Genomic DNA, 7,713 nt, shown 5'->3' with positions numbered 1-7,713 from the left:
CTTTCTATCAGGAGTAAAGTGTCTCATAGATTTATTGGCTCCATCAACACTCTGCAGTGGATTCTGGAGCCCATAAAAAAAAGGTCTGCACTGTTTCCAATTGTTTCGCCAAAACTATTTCCATGAGGTGTTATTGAAAAATGGGCCCAGATGCATGTCTCTTTTTTCTGGGAATGTTAATCAACTTGTTGCTCTTCTTTTTACGTTTCAATAAGGCTTGTTCCTTTATTTTTCATTTCTGGTGATAATGGGGTTTATGGCTTGTTATATGAGAATTCTCCTTGAATTGGTTTTATTGCAATAAGTTCTTCCGCAATTCTTTGAAATTATAAACAATTGATGCTTTTCCACGCCTGTGCTGTTAAAAACGAACGAACCTTTCTGCTCATTGGCTTTCTACTTTTGTGATTTTCATAATTAAAGTTAGACTGTAAGCTGCTTGTGACTAAATGAGTACCGCCTATTTTAACTTCTCTGATTTTTCATAAATTTCAGCGAAATCCTTTTCGTTAACTTCTCCTCCAATGTTTCCAGTGTCTAACCCCTTGCTTTTCCAACCTAGACGGCCGTAACCAGAGTTCTAATCAAGAACCGGAGCTAGTGTAGGACTAGTTGGTATTATCTTCCATCTCTTTCAGAATTATTTTGCCACCAGTTTGTTAGTGTCCATAGTAATAGGACGTGTATAGAATAGTACATGTAATGCAGAATTTAGGTTGTCTTCTCTTCATAGGGAAAAGGTCTCTTGATTGTTATTTGATGAAATTTCTAAAACATATTTCTAGTGTAAAATTAAACATACTGGTTCCTTTTCCATCCTGACTTCTTTTATAACTCCAGACTTGAAATCGATCGAGTTGAAATAATTGTATAGCATGGGTCTTGTGGCTTAGAAAGTGTCTGGTTTTGTCCATAGTAATGACCCTTGAGAATTTTGAGCAATTACTTTACTGCATTGTGAGATTGAGTGCAATTGTGTAATAGTTTTTTAGAATTGGTATTTAGGCCATTCCGAGAAATATGACTACTGACTTATTCCACCATGCCTTTACTGAGCAGATACGATAGGTACCCAGTAATTCCAATGATTTGCTAGGCATCTACTAGAAGATGCGTAAAAGACTTTTTGGGAACTAGTACATTTTCCGAGGGAATTTGCTTGGAAATGCTTGACTGGGATCATCACCGCGCATAATGCAGCTTTCGTTTTATGGAGATGGATTTCTAAAGGCCGCCAATTGAGCTCTGTCATACTTACGGAGTGTCTTGGATGTCTCATGACCGGTATAGCATCCGTAGTGATCATGTAGATTTCTTTTGTAGAATTCGCATCTGTGATTCTTACTACCTCCTATTCTTACATCTTCTCGCTTGTCTGTTGGTCCTACCTTGTGATCTGGCTCCGTTTTATTGAGCCCATTAGTTGTGCATGAATGTTCCCCTTGGCTATCCCAATTTTCTTGAAGATGATCTCTAGTTTTCCATTCTGTTGTTTTCCTCTATTTCTTTATGGCCTCTCACTGCTCAATGCACTGAGGATGGCTTTCTATCTTCTCTGCGTATTCTTTGGAACTTCATGCATTCAGGTTGGGGAATATATTTTCCTTTTCTCTTGGGTTTACACTTCCTCTGGCTCCTTTTCCCCCACAGCCTATTTGTACAGGCCCCTCATCCAGAAGCCATTTTGTCCACCTTTTTAAATTTTTCAATATGATGTCTTGTCACTGTCTAATGTACCCAATGTCATTGAAATCTTTCCCATAGTCATCCGTGTGAGAAGTTCTTTTTAGAGATCCTCATGGGTGGAATTTCATTAAGGGTTTAGAGAGTTCAGGTTCTAGGATCTCTTTTAGGAGGTACCAAGGGGAAAATAGTACCAAATTTAATATCAAACTTTGTTAGTTTTCTTAAACTAAAATTGGATCTGGAAAGGATAGTGCTCTTTAGGTCGTGGTTAAACAAGAGGCTTACTATATAGACCTATGTGCAACATCTTGGACGTTGTATAGTATATCCTTTTTGTCAACATATTTTAGAAAGCAACAGGGGATTGGGGGCTACTGGAGATTACTCCAGGATCCAGCTACAACTTCTTAGTCGTAGTTACAATCTAGCATGTCTTATTTATGTGCCCAAGGTTGCAGGGCACCTGAGTAACACCACTTTCTGGCCTCAGAGAGCTCGGACATTTTGGAAAACAGACTGTTCAAATTTTTAGGGAACTCACTTAGGTACTATTCCCCACGGATGCGTACTCGTCTTGTTCAATGACCTTTCTGCGATTTTTAACTTTCTTTTCTTGCCAGGACCCAGTAGTCCCATGAGAAATTGGGGTGTGCCTTCTGCAAACCTCACACCCAGGCCATGTCATCTAGGAAAATCCTAAGTGAGATCTTTCCCAGCGCCATTGTGACGCTGCAGGGAAACGATAATGCCCTTAATCAGATTATCGCCACAGGATTTGCCACTCGACCGTTATTGACACGAACTACGCCCGTTAGCGCAGCGAGGAACTCTTACGAAGGCTCCTTTCTTGTTTGAAAGTGGAAGGGGCCTCCAGAGTGGGCGTAAAAATGTGGCTTAGACAGTTCAACAATCAGTACGAAGTCATGGCAGTCAGTCTCATGATTCCGTGAACGCATTTATTGGGAATAGCTAATGACTAAACTCACTGAGTCTTTTCATTCTCTAATTGTCGGGTCTCTGACAACTTATGCCAAATGTTGAATTGTTCATGTCTCCATATTGAGTTGTAGATGATATTTAATTAGATAAGTTGCCTACTTCCTTTTGAAATGACCTAAAGATTTACCCCATGTATTATTTGATAAAGAGCTGAACTATTACCCTCTGCTAAACCAACATAATGCGCTCTTGTAAGTCAGTGCTTCTTATGTTTTTCTCTAATATTTGCCTAATCTCACTTGTGTTTGTTGATTATATGAATCCTATAAAGAAGTTTGAGCTTCTCCCTTAAGTGTGTAATGACTGTGATTATGAATAATAGATAATAGTTTGAAACTGTAGAGTTGTATGGAAAGGATCTTTATGAGGTCATTATGGATATTGAGGGGAGAATCACAATTGTTGCCATCATAAAGGAGATCAAGTCAATGGGTAGTTGTTCATTTAGAAAAAAAAAAAAATATGAGATTAGAAATGAATAAGAAATACACAATAACATAGTTGGCAATTGATGCATCCAAAAGAAGATAAAGAATAAATTTTTTTTGAAATGCAATCTGTGATTTACTTGGCGAAAATATTTTGAGGCATGAAATAGAAAACAAAATCGGAAGTGAGAAGAGGATGACTGAGGGGGATGGAGATAGATGATGAAGGGAAAACGGATGTGCAATAACCAACTACGAATGTGACATAGGTTTGGGTGGTAAATGCGGGGAGAGATAAGAGATGTGAAAAATTGTGTGTGGTGACAGGAGGCTGGATGCGAGTCAGGAGGACGGTACAAGACATTAAAGAACTATGAACACGATTTCTGAAGCAATACTCTGAAATTCGGGAACTGGTCACTGCTCATTTGGAAATAAAGAAAATAACAAGTTAAACAAGTAAAAGGCTTTCTCGACGAAACAGGTGGAAATTGCATATCAAAAGGCAGCTTTTGGCAGGGAGATGTGAGGTTATAGAATAGTGTGGTATGTTATTATGCTTAGAGAGTGGCTGTGTGGGGCTGAGGAAGGGAAAAGGCAGCGCTGCAGTTTGGTCATGGTGGTGGTAATGATGTGTAGCTGTGTTCACACGCGCGGGCAAATTCAACTAACGTTCTTAATTCTTAACACCACTATTAGTTATTTATTCTAATTCTGGCACAATACAAGGTGAAACGAATAATACAATATTCTATAGATAACATATTGTGGGTTAAGTACTTAGGCCGCACGAATAGAAATGATAATAAAACAGAGAGGCACGTTTATGGTAGTTTACGGAGGTGGAGCGGTGTGAGTGAGGAGTGCGATTATGTGAGAGGTTCTCTGTGAGGTGGTGTTGGTAGGTGATCATAAGCTTTGGATGTAGTAGTCAGAGCTACGGTGGTATCTCACTTGTGATGCCAAATGGTAACATCACAACAGGTTATGGCCAGGTCCTGGTGAAGTCCGAGAGCAGGGGGGATAGCCTAGCATCACGATCTTTGTGCATAAAGAAAGAAAAGTGTTTCGAGTTGGACTTGGGGTGCCAACTCTATGTCTGTCCTTGTCCCTACCCACACAAACCGCCCAAAAACAATTTGTGGTAAAACAGGGGGGTCGCATCTGAATTCTCTCTATTATAGTAATCTAAATAATATTGACAAAGCAGTATCTTGTGAAAGAAGACAATGGCAATCTCACCACTCCTACTTCTGCCTTGGGGAGTCCGGGATGGGGAGATTTTGAAGATAGACCAAAACGTTCTATGGTGTGCTAAAAACCACTGTCCTCGGTCGTTCAGAGCTTGCCAGAGCGGATGAAGCGCTTGCGCGCAGCAGCAGCAGCAGCGCTTTTAAATGGAATTTTTGTTCTTTAAGAGCTGCAATATATGTTCTTACTTCTTGCCGCTTTAGTAGAGAAACTTTCCTTGTCTGGCATTGTCATATGGAAGGATGTGCCCGCTTGCTGCCTTCTTGCTTTCATGAAGGTTAAGGGGTGGCAGCTATACCTTTTAGACCGTTAGACGATCTGAGCCCTCTTGGTAATATTTGATCGTGCCGAGTAAGCAAGATTGAGCGAGTTTTTGGAAAAGGAGATTGAATTCTGCACAATCGGAGCCCCTGTGTGGGCAGTGGATTTTTGTGGCCCATATTGTCGATTTTAGAGTAACATTGAAGTCGCTCTGTAACCTATATCACAATTATTACCCCGTGTGGGTGTGGGTTGGGCAGGGATGCGAGGGCAATGTAATCTTTTATAAATATTCAGGTGTGCTCCTCCGGCATGGAGTTCAGTGTAAGAATCCACCTCTCCAATGACAGTGTAGCTTATGTGGTTTATGCGACACCTGGTTTGGAGGACTTTAAGATTTCTGACGCTCTGGTCGAAGTAATAACTGAGACATACCATCACTCACGGAAGCAACATCAGAACCATGGATAGAAGTCCAAATAAGGAAAAAAAGCAAAAATGTATAATTCTGTCGTGGGCCTCAGTATTTCAGTGGGACAAAAAGGGTTTTGACTATGTTCTGCACAGGTCGGGGTGCAATTGATGCTCTTGTACAGAAGAAAGTTGTGCATCAACCTAGATTAGCATATTAAAAAGCAGAGATATTACTTTGCCAACAAAGGTCCATCTAGTCAAGGCTATGGTTTTTCCAGTAGTCATGCATGGATGTGAGAGTTGGACTATAAAGAACGCTGAGCGCCGAAGAATTGATGCTTTTGAACTGTGGTGTTGGAGAAGACTCTTGAGAGTCCCTTGGCCTGCAAGGAGATCCAACCAGTCCATTCTGAAGGAGATCAGCCCTGGGTGTTCTTTGGAAGGACTGATGCTCAAGCTGAAACTGCAGTACTTTGGCCACCTCATGTGAAGACTTGACTCATTGGAAAAGGCTGATGGTGGGAGGGATTGGGGGCAGGAGGAGAAGGGGATGACAGAGGATGAGATGGCTGGATGGCATCACTGACTCGATGGACGCAAGCCTGTGTGAACTCCGGGAGTTGGTGATGAACAGGGAGGCCTGGTGTGCTGCGATTCACGGGGTCGCAAAGAGTCAGACACAACTGAGCAACTGAACTGAACTGAACTGATAAGAGATAAGATTCAGTTGAAAATACATAGACTTTTCATTCCACCAAAGTGGTAAAAATTAGCTGCAATAGCATAATTATCTTTTATCTAGATAGGAATACCTTTGTGTTGCTTTGCTAAGTCACTTCAGGTGTGTCCGACTCTGTGACCCTATGAGCTGTAGCCCGCCAGGCTCTTCCGTCCATGGGATTCTCCAGGCAAGAATCCTGGAGTGGGCTGCCATTTCTTTCTCCAAGGAAACCTTGCCACACATTAATGTTAACATGGAAGCTATTTTTGTGAAAATGTAGCTGATGAAGGCTCTTATCTCTGTAATTTTGAATACGGCTCTAGCAGAATCATAATATGCAATTAGATTTTACAAGAAGAGCCTTATAGCAGAACTCACAACCTTTTCCCCTCTTCCTTTAGCAATTTAGTATCTTGAGTTTTTAATAATTTTTTATTAAAATCATTGCGTTATTAACAATTTGTATTTGTTTACTCCAGAAGGTATATAGAAACTTTTTCAAATTTTTCATCTGATTTATTCACATAGGCTGTAGTACAACTAAAATCCCTATTCTACCTTATAGCCATTTGTTGCACCAGGCAGATACTGTCGTATATATTGTTATTTCAGCTCATTAAAAACTGCAGAAACAATCTGTATCATATACCAAATTGATTTAAAATAAATTTATGTGTTTACTGGGAACTAAAGAAATCTGCTAACAAGTTTCATACAAAGAATGCGGTAGCATTCACACAGAGTGGACTTTATAATGGAATTTTAGTGGTGTTTTCTATAAATGTTTCAAGAGCATTATGCTGAGAAACACCTGCTGCTGCTGCTGCTGCTGCTAAGTCGCTTCAGTCTTGTCCGACTCTGTGCGACCCCATAGACGGCAGCCCATCAGGCTCCCCCGTCCCTGGGATTCTCCAGGTAATAACACTGGAGTGGGTTGCCATTTCCTTCTCCAGTGCATGAAAGTGAAAAGTGAAAGTGAAGTCACTCAGTCATGTCCGACTCCTAGCGACCCCATGGACTGCAGCCCACCAGGCTCCTCTGTCCATGGGATTTTCCAGGCAAGAGTACTGGAGTGGGGTGCCATCGCCTTCTCCACCAAGAAACACCTAACAGGAGGCAAATCTACTATATTAAGGCAGGAGAAACCATCACGGAAGGTCAGGCACAGTGTGTGAGTTTCCATGGACAGAAGGTACAGGGATGTGGTTTCATGTATCTGGGAACAAACCATTGGTTGTTTGTGGGGATGGCAAGTGCTGAGTCAGAAGCAGGTGAACAGTATGCAGGTGGCACCACAGAGTCACAGGCACGGAAGACAGGGTGAATCTACAGAGTTGACACGTGTTCTGTGGTCCCCACGCTAACAGCAGCTGGGCTCTGGGCTCTGCTCTGGAGGGTGGACCGTCTGGTGGAGGCGCCTCCTCCCAGAGGTCCTCCAGCCCTGGGGATGGCAGTAGCTTCCTGACTTTGATAACCCCTGGATTGTCTCACACACCACTGTTTTTCCCTTTCTGCTTTTTCCTCCCTCTTTTATCATCTCCATAACTAATTCCCTGCATGGAATTCCCTCTCCCATGCTGGGGTTCTGTTTCCTTGACTAATTCACACTGATAGAGGAGTATGTGCACAGAGGACCAGGGAACCAGGTGCCAGGGCAAGCATTTCAGTTGGTAAAGGGGCCGCAATGGGTGTGTGATGCTGACAACTTATTGAGACCAGACCCTGTTTTTCTTTTTTTTTTTTTCTGTTTGCCTGAACCTAAGAAATAAACCAAGTGTTGGGAATCACCAGTTCTCCCTATCAGCTTGCCACACAGTGCAGTCCTTTAACTGGGAATCACTTGTGGTCATTATGCCCACCTGCTGTCTCCTCCTGCCCTGGCTGCCAAAGTATCCGGAAACATCCAGAAGCTCAGGATGGGGGAGCCCCCACCCTACCCCACAGCAAACATCC

Source organism: Capra hircus, unplaced genomic scaffold (genome assembly GCF_001704415.2).
Source record: "Capra hircus breed San Clemente unplaced genomic scaffold, ASM170441v1, whole genome shotgun sequence".
Lineage (NCBI taxonomy): Eukaryota > Metazoa > Chordata > Mammalia > Artiodactyla > Bovidae > Capra > Capra hircus.
The sequence above is the reverse complement of the archived record's forward strand: the minus strand, read 5'-3'. Positions refer to the sequence as shown.